The following is a 14,998-nucleotide window of genomic DNA, read 5'->3' on the forward strand; positions in this document are numbered from 1 at the left end:
GTGTCAAATATGTTGCTTTTATTAATTTAAATTACTGATTCAAACAATGGGAAACACTGATTTAAAATATCTACTACTGCATTCGGTGAAATCATTCCATTACAAACTCATATTAAAATCTATTGGCTACTATTTTTTGTTTGTCAAATGAGTGACAGAGTCTTACAATAATTACCCTTAAGCAGCAAACTGGGCTAAGCTTACATTCAACTATTTTTTTATTTGTATTGGTTACTCAAATATATCATAAACAATCATCAATCATATAATTTATTGGCTCTCCTTCAATGTATGACTATTAGTTAATAGAAATTAATCATAAATATTTTTCCAACAAAAATTTACCTGTCTTCTTATTGAAAGTTTCCTAGGAGAAAAATAAATATGACTTTTTCGATAAATACTGATTAATTACAGGAAAACCTTCATTTTACCAGCATGGAATATTAATATACAGCAGTATCTTACATTTCTACAGCGAATGAAGGTATATCTACTCCTGCATTTTTCCTGGTAATTTTTTTTTCTCATTAGACCATCACTTTAATGCATGTAATTTCATTATTCCCAGAGTAAATAAAGATTTACTATCAATTTTCCCACAATAAATCAGGTGTTCACCTATCAATTTTATGAATATTGTATACTTGCAGTAATTATTTAAAAAATCAATTTAGTCTTAATTTGGTGTTTATAAAGAGATTTTGCATTAACTTTTTAATTACTATTATTGCGGCAAAATTTTGTCAATTCTATTTAGCTATGCGAATTTACTATTTTACAAATACTTTGGGAAGCTTCCACCAGGGATTTTATTATAGGTTAATATAATGTGTATTGTGTGCATACAGAAATATGTACCTATATATTGTACTACTAAATGACTAATAATGACTTCTATGTCATTATTAGCTGTATAACTCAAGAATGCATGAATAATCTCATGAATAGCTCATCTAGCAACCCATTTCACTTGTCAAATCCTTGCTTTGTACATTAAATAGGTTGTACCATGTACGTTGATCATTGCTTCTGTGTATCGCTCTCCTAATGGTGTATTTGTACATTTTTGCAATCAACTGGAACTACTACTATCCCTATCCTTGAATCTGAAAGCATATATCATAATTTGTGGAGATTTCAACATTGACATAACACTAAAAACTAGCGATTGTCAGGTTCTTGAAAATCTTTTGCTTACATATAATTTATACTGGGCAAACAAACAGCCAACTCGATTTTAATGTAATTACCAATTATGGTCCTGAACTGTACAGTATAAGTGTTATTGACTATCTCCTATCTGACCATCAAGGTATAAGCTTCACTTTTAATACTCAAATAACCCAAAAGATATTCTCAAATAGAGGTAAAACCATTATCATGAGGCCCATAACAAGAAAAGGTTTGGAGAGTTTCCAACTGCTTCTTTCTTGTATCAAATGGCATGGTATTTGCACAGACTCTGTAGAACAAACATGTTTTTCAAGTTTTTTAGGTTATTTCCTAGATATTTTTGAACAATGCTTTCTTAAAAAAATACTAAACTCTATGCCCACTAAAAATAAAAATAATCTCTGGTATACTGGGGAATTATTAGTTCTTAGAAATTATTTACTTAGTGACTACCACTCTTACAAAACCAGTGGGAGCCTGCATGAAAAAGAGGCTCACTTGAAATACAAAAGTGATTATTATAATTAAGTAAAGTGTGCAAAAAATAAAGCTTACAAGGATTTTATAGTGAATGCAAAAAAAAAACAAAAGGCAGCAAGGAGAGTAATCAATGAAGAAGTTGGTCATGGTAATGGAAAAGAAAATCTTTGTTTCACCCCAGATGCTGTAAATAATTTTTTCTTAAAAGCTGTTGAAGACAATTTGTTCTCTCAAAACGTTGATGCTGCCAATATTAGCAATATGCTGCAAAATCTTCCTGCAAATAATTTGAATTTTAAATGGGATTTTGTTACTTCATTTGAACCAAAACAGTATCTATCTATAAGAAAGGTGATTCAGATGATTTAGCTAACTACCGCCCCATTTCCGTAAACTCATATTAAATCAAAATAGAAAAGTCCCCATACACATTCACAATCCTCAAATTGGTTTCGGTCAGCACTAAACTTTTTACAAAGAATTTGATCTTTGCATCATACTTGATTTTTTCCATTTCTGACAACCCACACGCCACAACTGATTCAAACAACTACTAACAGCAAACTGCTGGATAGAATGGCTTGCAATTTCACTTCAGCTACTCGCATATGTGCCGACATGATAGAAAATATTATTTGAGTAGTGATGCCATTTAAGGATGAGGCAGAGAACTTTTCAGACCACCCTTGTAGATCCTTACTTTCATGAATGACTGCATTTCTTTTAGAAATAATAGCTTTGCTGTAAAAATTACCATTACCAAAGCATAATTTTAAAGTTATTTGGGACTAATATGATAAACATGAGAAGTTCTAGAATGATTAGTTGCATAATCACTCAAGACATTCTGCACTAATTCAGTGTAGTTTCATGGGAACTGAATATGTAATATGTTAATAATAAATTATTTAGTGCAGAAATTGATTGCAGAATTTCAGGGTATGGTTATAATAAAAATAATGCAAATATGACATTTGAAGTTACCTTGAAATTGCAGTCACTTCTCTTGAAGTCTGTTTGGGAAAAATGCCTAAAAAATCATGGATACTCACAGTTAAACATCTGATTTGATTGATTATCTCATATTCGCAAACAATGTGCGTTGGAGGTGTGAAGATGTTTCTTCCATCAAGTTGTTGGTCAAGCCACCAGTTTAACCTGCTATTTGGTGGCATCCAGAGATCCCAAATTACTTTTCCTTTAAATTGAATTAGAAGTTTAAGGTATATTAGATCACACAAGTACACAATTTTTAAAGATTAAGGAGTGTGCGTGATTTTGGAGTTATAAATTGTAGCATTTCAAGCTTTATTAAGATTAAATAACTTATATTCCAAGGGTATACATTTCTTTAGTGTTTTAGTCACCTAAAACGTCCAATGTCAGTTCTTTATGACATTGAAGTATACATATCTTGTATGCAAACATTTTCTTACATTACCTATTTCCCAATGACCAACTTTGATTAAAATTCTGACTCAGTTGTAAATGTCATCATAGGTACTACCCTAATAGTAACCATTATCCATTAATATTTCCTAAAGTGAGGATGAAATATTCATGAACTCAATGCTTTCCACATGAGAGGACTTGAAAAAATATACTAACATTGTACTTAGTTATGAGAAATCACAGTTTGAAGCTCAGACTTTGAAAAGAATGTATCATCCTGTACCTTAAGAGCAGAGCCAGATCTAGGAGTTTGGTGCCCAGACCACATTAACACTTGAAAATGCCTTTAAACAACTCCTTAAAACCCTAAAATGCTTTAGTTTGTGGTGACTTGTCTGAGGCAGGAAGAGCACTTATTGACAGTCTGTCTAGGACCTCAGCATTTCCTCCTCATGGAAGAATCTTTTAGAGGAAATTGTAATTGGAAATTCACAAACAAACAATGTTGTGGCAAATCTCTTTGATGATAAATGCCATGCAGCAGTCCAGGGTATAGATTACAATTTACTGAGAAAAATATAAACAAAATTTAAATTACAGTAAAACGCAGGAGCAAAGGTAATGCAATAGTCATTTGGTGTGGCCTCTCAGTAAAATAGTCTCTATATTCTATACCATTTTTGTTTTCTTCCTCGGAGATCTGTATTGTGACAGAAAAACTAATGCTTATACCATCAGAAGTCACTAATTGTATTTTTCTAGGAGTAAAAATGTGTGGCTAATGAATTCTGATTATCAATTGGAGTGCATAATTTTTCCAGAAAATTTTATTGGCATATTTTCACAATACAGTTACTATTCACTTTGGAGTGGTTCAGAAACATTCTTGGGATCATCATTGTAAGAGTAAAATATATTATTTTTAATCATATTTTACTGGAGATAATATAAAAATATATCCTTTGATAAATGAAAAAAATTCTCATATTCAGGGGATGGCAAAATAGTTCTTGTCTCCTGAGCCTCTTCCTCAAGCCTAAAAGTCTGTTTAGACCTTCCGAGAAAAAACTGTTGACTCATAATAAAACTTCCTACTCCGCATTCTGTGAAATTTGGAGTGGTATTAGATGTAATAGATCTATTGATGGTGAAGGTGTTCACTGCAAGGAACAATTGACTCATAGGTTTTAGATATTAAACATTATCTTGATATCTGAAGCTACCATTTATGTTGTGTGATTACATTTGTAATTTACAGATATACCAATTAAAATTGTGCTAATAGAAGAAGCTTATGATGAGATTATGGAAAATTTGTCACATACAAGCACAAGCTCTTTAGTCTAAAAATTTGTTCTTGCCATTTGGTGAATACACATTACTTTTTTAAAATAAATGTACTGAATAATTAATTCATACATGTTAATTAGGGCTCTTTATGTAATGCAGTGGGGAACTGCAATGGTAGTCCAATGGTAGATTGTTGAGCTATTGACCAGAAGGTCCATGTTTGATTTCTATACACATTTCTCTGAGCCCCCAAGATTTACCCAAGCTGGGTGATTGCTTAGGTAGCAGAACTTACTGGGAAAATATAGGTGGCACAGGGAAAGCATCTGGCTCCCTGATGTGCAAATCACAGACACCATTTGACTTAGTATTGGGTGAACTCTACCATCACCTATCAAACCAACCATCGGGTTGATAACAATTTTTTCATCTATTGCAGTACTTTATGCAATGATATTCATTTATTTTACCCACCTTGTTTTTTCCACAGTACATAATGGATAAAGATTTTGTCATGTGGTTCACAATACATATTGCATGATTTGAGTCCTATTATGGTGTTGTTGATTGTTGAATTCCATTCATTCCACAAACCACAGTGAGTGGTATTGTCACTCAATGTATGGTTAGATTTTGGCCAGCATGCCCAATACCCGCTGGTTAGCACTTTTAACTGACCTAAGAAAAAAATTTAAGTTTAAATCATTAAAATGTTTCAACTCAATAAAATATTTACAATATCCTGACAAGTTTAATCGTGAGATATTAATTTAATGTAAGGAAAAAATACATTTCATAAAAAATGATAGGGATATTCATGTGAACTTTTCTGATCAATCCAGGGCTGGCAGAGGAATATTTTTGTCTCTCATTTTGTGGGGAAGCACTGGAGTTGACTATACCCTGACTTTTAACAGGATCCATATTTGTTAGTGAATTAATCACAGTTGTTCTTTAGGAAGAAAGTATGCCATTCTGAAATGAGTCAATGTCTTTATCATTGTATTTATTATCTTGGACCCTCAGATAAATAGAGAAACACCTAATTCCAGTCATGGGTTCAGGTCCCAGAAAAATTCAACTCATTTCTTAAACTCTATGATTGGTTCTCCATGTCAAGTTCTACCGGTTCATTATCCTCTGAGAAATGCTTAATGTGAGCCTCTCTGGAGTAAGAGATCCATCCCTTGGAGTATTTCTCTGAGTGAGACTAAGTCGTTGACCCACAGTTGTGTATTTTTTAGCGGATTTGTATGTGTATGTAATTATTATTTTAGGTATTCTACCAATGATGGTAGGTTTTGGATGGATGAAAACTACCAAACAATTCTCTTGTCCCTCCCAACAAAACACAACCCAAAATCTTACTCTACAATAAGCCCTTCTTCAACTCCATATACTTCCTTCCTCCCTTCATTCTGTCCAACATACCAATCTCATTCTTTGTTCGCCCAATATTTTCCCCCTTACAGAGTCTTCAACATCCCATTGTTAATCTATATGCTTTGAATCCATTTTTCTTTTCTCCTTATGATTTCTCTCAACAATCCCCTCTCCTCCCCCACCATATCTGGTACCATTTCCTTGTTTGTTTTCCTATCGATCTTCTTCACCTTTTCCATCCTTCTCCACAGCTACATTTCAAAAGCCTCTTATCTACGCCCACCATCCTTCTTCAATGACCATGTTTCCACACTGTACATAACTATGTTTCATATGAAAATTTTGTCAAGTCTTTTCTTAACATTCTTACTCATTGTCACTGTCATCAATTATCTCCTCCCTGTGAACAATTCTTTGTCTTATGCAATTCAAATACATTCTGATTGTATTCCATGTCCCTCTCTACTATTGACCTCATTACTGCAATTGTATCACACATGCCTCCCTGTTCTTGAACCCAAACTGATCATCGCCTGAGTAATCATTCAGCCTACTCTCCATTCTCTTGTTGATGAACCTGAGAACCACTTTAGCTGCATGCAAAATCAAACTTATTGTCCTCACATGATATAGCCTTTACTTTTTTTGAAATAGGAACTAACATTGATCTGACATAGTGTTCTGTCAAATTCTTCTCTCATAAGTGCTACAAATTAGTCCAAAAAACTCTTCCTTCCACATTTTCCTAAACCGTGGGTAGTTCCCCAGGAATGTTGTCTACCCCTAAGGGCTTACTTGATTTTATTTTCCTTAATGCCCTTTCTATCTAAGGATTGAGTGAGCCTGCACTTGAGCTATCTTCATCTACGTCATATCCTATTTCTATGCCTAACCTTTGCTGGCCTAAGTTCTTTATTGTACTGTTCTTCGATATATTCCTTCCATCTCTCAAGGATATTTTCTAGTTCAACTAATATTTTTCCTAACTTATCTCTAGTTGTTATCACTTCTTACTTCCCAACAGTGTTTTAACCTTCTTGTACAGTATAGTGCATCAATTTCACCCTTCCTCTGCAAACTTTCTATATCCTCACACTGCATCTTCCACTGTGACTCTTTTGCTCTCTTTGTTACCCATTAATTATTAAATCTCAAGAAGAAAGGGGAAGAAAACTCCAATGGCCGTAAGGATTAGTTGCCAATCTCTCGTCAGACCAATTGTTGTGTTGGTGTGACGGGAATCACGTCAGGGACCAACCACAACCTCTCGACCAGAATACCCTCTGTGGTGGTTTACGGGAGATTAATCCGCGTCAGGGACCAACACACAGCCACACGCACACTATCCTGCCTGAAATCCTTCACGAGGCTGTGAGACCCTGTTAAAGAATTTCAGATGGAGATGGAATCCTTCACGAGGCTGTAGAGTAGACCCCGTTAAAGATTCCAGGATATTCTCAAGCACACACTCTGTGGCGGTTTACGGGAGATTAATCCGCGTCAGGGACCAACACACAGCCACACGCACACTATCCTGTCTGAAATCCTTCACGAGGCTGTGAGACCCTGTTAAAGAATTTCAGATGGAGATGGAATCCTTCACGAGGCTGTAGAGTAGACCCCGTTAAAGATTCCAGGATATTCTCAAGCACACACTCTGTGGATGGCACAGACCAAACACACACACAAGCACTCGAGAAACGCACACACACTCAAAAGGGCCCAACTTCTGGGAGAATCTGGACACAGGTAAAAAGCAACTAGGAAGTGCGTCGAACACGCGTGTTTCGGCCACAAAGTGGCCCTCTTCAGCGAACCGAAGGGAAAACACCTCCAACACAAGGTTGAAAGAAAATGTTGCCATCCACAGAGTGTGTGCTTGAGAATATCCTGGAATCTTTAACGGGGTCTACTCTACAGCCTCGTGAAGGATTCCATCTCCATCTGAAATTCTTTAACAGGGTCTCACAGCCTCGTGAAGGATTTCAGACAGGATAGTGTGCGTGTGGCTGTGTGTTGGTCCCTGACGCGGATTAATCTCCCGTAAACCGCCACAGAGTGTGTGCTTGAGAATATCCTGGAATCTTTAACGGGGTCTACTCTACAGCCTCGTGAAGGATTCCATCTCCATCTGAAATTCTTTAACAGGGTCTCACAGCCTCGTGAAGGATTTCAGGCAGGATAGTGTGCGTGTGGCTGTGTGTTGGTCCCTGACGCGGATTAATCTCCCGTAAACCACCACAGAGGGTATTCTGGTCGAGAGGTTGTGGTTGGTCCCTGACGTGATTCCCGTCACACCAACACAACAATTGGTCTGACGAGAGATTGGCAACTAATCCTTACGGCCATTGGAGTTTTCTTCCCCTTTCTTCTTTATTGAGAGGCCGTAGAGCTCATTATTTCTTGCTATATTAAATCTCAAATTATTATTTAACTCTGAAATATTTTATTTGACCGAATTCAGCATTTACATTCTTCCATTTCCTTCTCTCATCTATCTTTCTAATCATCTCATCCATAATCAATGGTTTCTTATTAACAGTTCCTATGGTTTCTTGTTCAGCTTTCGATATTCCTTTTTTGATATATTTCCAATGCTCCTTTATAGTACTCAACTCCTTTCCCATACTCATTATTTTCTCTACAGCCTGATGACACTCCATCCTTTTCAGTCTAGTTAATGCACTTGCATTTCATGACCTATACGACCTCCCCTGCCTTATCTTTTTGAATCGGATACTACACTTCATAATAACTGAATTGCGATCTGAGTCTGCATCTGCTCCTGGGAAATGCAAATTAATCATACTGCTCTGAAATCTGTGCCTAACCATAATATAACCTAACTGATACCTTTGTGAGTTAATTGGCATATTCCATGTATACATATGCCTTTTTTGATGCCCAAATTAAGTGTTGGTGATGATCAATCCCTATCTCCTGCGGGACTCAATTGCTTTCTCCTTTTGATCATTCCTTGTTCCTAAACCGTAATCCCTCAGTTCATCACCATCTCTTCCATCGCCTACCATTTTACCATGACTATCAAATACTCCCCTCCAGGAACATCCTTGATTATGTCCTCTTACTGATTGTATTAATTGATTATTGGCTATTGACTTCATCCTCACTATGATTGCTTGGAGGCATGTATATCTGAACAATGATCAAATTCATCAGTGCTTTTACTTTCACTGGTAATATTCCATCCGTTGCTTGTTCTATGTTGACTACGCTCCCTCCTACCTTTTTATTTAATATTATTGCCACCTTTCACTGGCTCTCGTCCCCTCTGGTGTATATTACTCTATAACTATCACTCCAGTGATTCCTGCTATCCTTCCATCTCACAGGCCTAAAACATCTATATTTCCTCTCTTCATCTGTTGCTTTATATTCTCTAATTTTCCTGTCCTCAACATTTTCCTAAAATAACAAGATCCTATGCTGATTGATTCAGTCTTCTTTTGCTTCTTCTTTGCTGCTGCTGTTGGTTTTGCTTTGCAAGGATTTCGTAAGATGATGGCCACAGAAGCTATGCCTCCCTCGCTGCCAGGCATGATCCTTGGCAATTGGGCTGAGTCCTGTAGTTGACAGGACTCATTTTGACTATACTTTCCATCATAAAAACATAGGATGAATAATTAAAGGGGTTTCCCATTCAGTGTATGTAATATGTGGCTCTCTTCAGTGCATGGATTAAGTAGTGAATTTTAAAAATGAGTGGGCATACATAGATTCGACTCCTTCTAGAATATATTTTTTGGAAGTTGAAGATTTCAATTTACTGGCTGGCACTAACAAGACCCAAAACACATCTTATTTTTCAGTAAGATGGCCTGCCAATTGGAAGGATTTTTTGTCAAAAATTGAGGAAATACTGCAAATTATCATGCTAATATAATTTCACACAGTCAAAAGACTGTGTGAAATGCAAGCATGCGAGCAATAATTTAAAAACATATTTTTATGTTACTTCACTTTTGTGTCAAGAAGAAATATCTGTACTAAGAATGGCACGCCAAAGATTTAATTAAAATGCTTGGATAAAAGCAAAATGAGTTAAAAATTCACCTCTCATTTTGAAATAAGTGTGAATCCCTACCCTTGTTATATGGATTTCATGTTTTGAAAATATTCAAGTGGCAAAGGGCAAGTACCCTTTATTTTCTTGGGGAAAAATCTGAAGTAAAAATCCTTTGAGGATCTGAATAGTTTTCCTGTGGAAAAATAGGCTTCGATTCAAATTTTGTCATGAAAACTTTTTGAAAAATTGTTTTGCTTCTTGGTCAAGTAAAAAGCTCACTCAATATGGGAAACAGAAATCAAAATATCTCAGATGGCTGACTGTGGAAGACTCCTCGAGTTAAGTGGGACCCTGAGACCAGTGAAATGTTAAGTTCTGATTTAAACAACTGTTTTTTTCTTTGCTGATATATATTGACTCATGATTAACCCACCTGTTGGCACTGTGATTTATCTTATTAATTAGTTTAGTTTGGGAGTCAAAGTAATATTTTGAAAAGTTCGAACCATGAAAAATTGCAGTCTGGGGAGAAGCTGGGTAACAAAAACAAATAGAATTTTTCTAAAGCAGAAAAAAATGTTGTTTGTTTCTCAAAGAAAACTTGTTGATGATAGGGTTTGGAAAAAGTCATTAGACCATCAATGTATATGGATGCTCCAGAGTCTCTGTAATGTGTCTCAAAGTTATGAGAGAAATAATGGGAAAAGAAACATCACAGTAAGACAGTAAGAAACATCCTCACTTCTTACAACCATCTAATAATTTCAGGATATTTTATTTTTAATTTATTAACCACCATTTATTTTTAATTTATTAAAAATATAATCATTAATGAGGTATTTTTCCCTTGAATTTATTTGTCATTTTAAATAATGTAGCGGTTATTTCATAGAATATGATGTTGGTGTCTTTCCAGAATAGTGTTCCTTGTAAGTTTTCCATTTGTGGCCTAAAGCTCAAATGAAATTTGGTGATTGCAGAGGACTCTATTTACTGAATTTGGCTCAGAAATCTTTACAAAGTTTAATAGCTGTGACTTTTCCTCATATTCTACCATGTTCAGTAAATAAATAAGGAAGTGATATTTAAATGGTCAGTGCTACCCTTGAAGGTCTCTTGGAGATGGCATTACTGAATTCAAAGTACATAGGGTAAAATTGACCAATAAATAGGGATATTTGGGAATTATTATCCATGGAATAGTTTGATACTACCTTCATTAATATGAATCAGTGTATTTTTGATAAAATCCATCTCCTCCTCAGTTTCTATGGCAATTCCTCTAGCTGATGAAGCAGGATTGCAATACATTTCTGTTGCTGTATGGTTTCTTTTTCCAAAATTATGATTGTGGCAAATTTCCATCATATTGGTAATATTCCATTTCCCTAAGTAGAGAGAAAATTTTATTTTAGAGAACAATAGGTAGAAAAAGTATCCCACTTTGTTTACAAAAATGTATTAAGCATAATTAATTACTATTGAAAAACCTTGGAATATTATTTTTGTTGAAGGCAGAATTAATATAATCAGTATAATTTAATCAGTATAATTAATCAGTATAATTTAATCAGTATAATTAATCAGTATAATTTAATGACTAGTTTTGTAACTAGAAACTGTATAATACACATCTCTATAAAAGTTTCAAGTCATACCTTGTTTAAGTAATTAAAACCATTGTACTTTTCAATGGGTTTTCGTTAACCACCATCTGTGATTTCAACATTTAAAATTCAATTTTAAGGTATTCTGTTCAACATTTGTGTAATGCAAGATCCTCAAATATATCCAGAAAAATGTTGGGGACGTTAAGGAAACTGGTAGTGATGTAGGAAGGATTTAATTAATGAGAACAGGATTTGTATATCTGTTTCCAGAAAGGATCATTTGCAAAGTAGGGGGAAATTTTGTTCAGCTGTTTATATCCAAGGGTAAGCAGCACATGCCACTAAATTTGGGCCGCAAGTCCAGTTTCATGTGAAAACACATTTAAGTCAGCTATAAAGTAACCTTTGACTCCAGACATAGAAATCTCATGGATGGAGGCAAACAGTGAATATTTATATGAGCAACATCATTATGGAAATAATCAATAATCAGTTTCATTTTTATTGAGGGAATTGTTCGGGTATGCTTAATATAAATCTATGCCTTTAAGTCCCAATAAAAATTTGAATTATGTATCTGTGCTAAATTTTTAAAATTTCCAAGGTCAGAAAATATTAGCAATGACTTAGTTGTGTAAATTTTGAAGTTTATTGTATTGACTCCAACATCAGTTGATTTCTCCATCAGTCTCGTACCTTTTGTGTTCAACTCTTCTAAAAAATAACAATGGTTTTTAAATTGAAATTCATCTGAATTGCATTTCATATTTTCTAACTTTCTGATGAAGTCAGCTTCATTTTTTTTGTCCTCATTCAAAGCCATTACTTCTTCTATCTGGCTAAATTCTATGGCAAGACAATTAAAGGCAATGATGAGCCAATTCATGGTCTTAGACGACATTTTTCAAAAAAGTTAATGATTCCTGCAAGAGAGAAGCAGATTTAAATATTCAATTTTAATTAAAAGTTACATTCCAAATTGCATGATATGGAATTATCATTAAGTATTTTGTTACAAACTTTTACAAATTTCCCTTGAGATTGGTAAAAATTAAAAATTATTTAAAGATTTACCTTCTTTAAGAACTATTTGGATTAATGAGTGGTCTCCTTAGCTATTTTCAACCCCACTGACTCAGTAATAATTTGCTACTTCATCATTCTCTTTGTAACAGAATGTAAACTCTAATTAGTGATGCCTTACCGTTACTTCCTTGGTAAACCTATCACCTATTTCTAGCTCTCACCATAGGTCTGGAACAACTTTGTAAGTTATTGAGCACGCTACCAAGAATAATTTCCCTCATTAAATCTACTATGCATTAATTGAACAAAATTCAATGTTTATCTAATTTTTTCAGCTCTCTATATTCTTCATTAGATTATGACCTTAAAATAGCATTGTTACTTGGTAACTTGCAGAGGAAGAGGGCAGCTACGTTCATCAAAGAAAAAAAAAGAATTAATTTTATCCCTACATAGTGAAACTTAAATAACTGTAGCGACCAACAGACATTAATTTTTCACTGTCGCAAACTATGTACCTGTGGATCAAGAAACGCTGTGAATGTCACAGAATTTCCTCATTGTAACAGTCTGATTTAATCATGTGACTTGGACGACTTGTTACTGTGTATTACGATTTAAACGTGTAGGAGATGTCGATAAGATTGTATAGGTATAATATGCGAAGCAATAAGATCGAAGGTAGTTATATATATTTAATAACAAAACCCATGATAAATTTTTGATGAAAATTATCTTCTTGAGTAAATAATAAGTTAATTTTTGTTGCGTATGCTAAATAGTAAATCCAGCAATAAGTTACATGAAATAATTAATTAAATGCAATTACAACATCCTCCAGCGGTATATTGCTAAAATGTTTTACATGTACAGTACCAAAGAGGTTTTACATGGAGATGAAGCAGTGCTTTAAAGGTGACGTAAACAGAAATTAACTTGTGAAATTATATTTAGTTTAACTGCATGAAAAAATGTAATCCACACATTTCTGTCTGAATAGGTTAACAATAAAATTTTTCATATTTACCTCGACTGTCGGTTTTGTTCTGAACATACCGCGCATGCATGCAATTGATGGGGAAAAAAGTGAAAATTTCAATTAAAATAATCAGAGGGGCTGATTGAGGATGCTAATCCGGCTGAAGCGCACAGTAATTAAGCAAGGGGTATCGATGAACAGGTCAGTGGAAGCCGACGGCCCGTATTATTGATAATTGCCATGCTCGAAATGGAGCTACGCCTTCCATCGGGTTAAGTTGCTACGAGACAGAGATAATTGTGGTCCAATATATTTGTGATAAAATCACACTGACCGTGATTTGGCCAGGAATTGATACCGCGTGCTCATAAATGTTGTGTCAATAAATGATAGTGGAACCGTTCGCTCGCATGTTTGCAGGGCTATATAATAATCTATCAACACTCATTGGCTCAAGTTTTACTCCCTCCATAAAGCGGACCTTTTCCCCATTAGTTGCCCGTGGTCGCTAATTTTATTCGTCAATTGATAATTGCCATTGATATTGCACATTGCCTTAATTTTTATTGTCATTAATTCTTTCACCGATGTAGATTTCATCTTTGTCGATATTTTGCTATCAGCTGAGTCATTTATTGAGAGATAAATTTTCCCTCAACTTATGATAATTTCAAGTTTCTAAGCAAACGAACCTGATAGGCTTCCAAGTTATTTTATTTTCGATTTCCTCCTAAATTGTCTTAGTGGTCCAAATTCAAAAAATATTGCATTCTATTTCTTTAAGTGAACAGGGATAACGTGATATAAAATAGTCATTTTGCAGAGTATATAAATATTTTGAACCTTTTGGTCGAATTTTTGTCTTTTGAATCAAGGCCATTTTGGGGGGTATTCATATTCAAGTAAAGTTTGATCAATCGGTTTTTTCTTCAGCTTTTCCTAGATACTTCTCGGTATATACACATGTATTTTTCAACGCATTTTTAACTGCAACGAACAAATCATGAAAAACGTTCATTCGATGATTTAAAATTCACTGCACAGGGAGAATACATAGTAAATACGAAGGCTAGCTGCGAATTTTTCGGAGCGTATGGTCTAAATTTGTACGTGCTTATAGAGGGACAAATAGTAGGTTGGAATGAAAATATTATATTGAACCAAATGAAAAAAATGCGATACACAAGGTTTGTATTTATGATTCAAATGCTATCACCAGGTATGTACTTGTAGTGTACGAGCATGTGGCAGGAACTTCAGAAACTCCGAAATCATGGATTATACATTTGTATTATAACAGGCTATGAGTATCCTTAATTATGCATATGGCACTACACTTATGTATTGCAGGTCTCGCATCTCTAAGGATGCACCCGATCCTTGAAATTAGCGTACGTGCGGCATATAATATACAGGTTCGTCCGGAAAATAAGTGTACTGACTCCTGGCTGGGCGCGCCGCTCCAGGCGCGCCCAGCACCGCTCTGACGGGATTCGATTGGAGGGGGGTATTTTGGCAAGCGACGCTGAAAAAGGCAGTCGGCTCTGAGCTGTGGTGTAGTGAGGAGCTCTGTTAACGCGAACCTCCACGCTCGACCCACGTCACGGAACGCGATGCCGAAGTTTTTGGATCAGC

Source organism: Hetaerina americana, unplaced genomic scaffold (assembly GCF_022747635.1).
Source record: "Hetaerina americana unplaced genomic scaffold, ioHetAmer1.1.p SCAF_80, whole genome shotgun sequence".
NCBI classification, from domain to species: domain Eukaryota; kingdom Metazoa; phylum Arthropoda; class Insecta; order Odonata; family Calopterygidae; genus Hetaerina; species Hetaerina americana.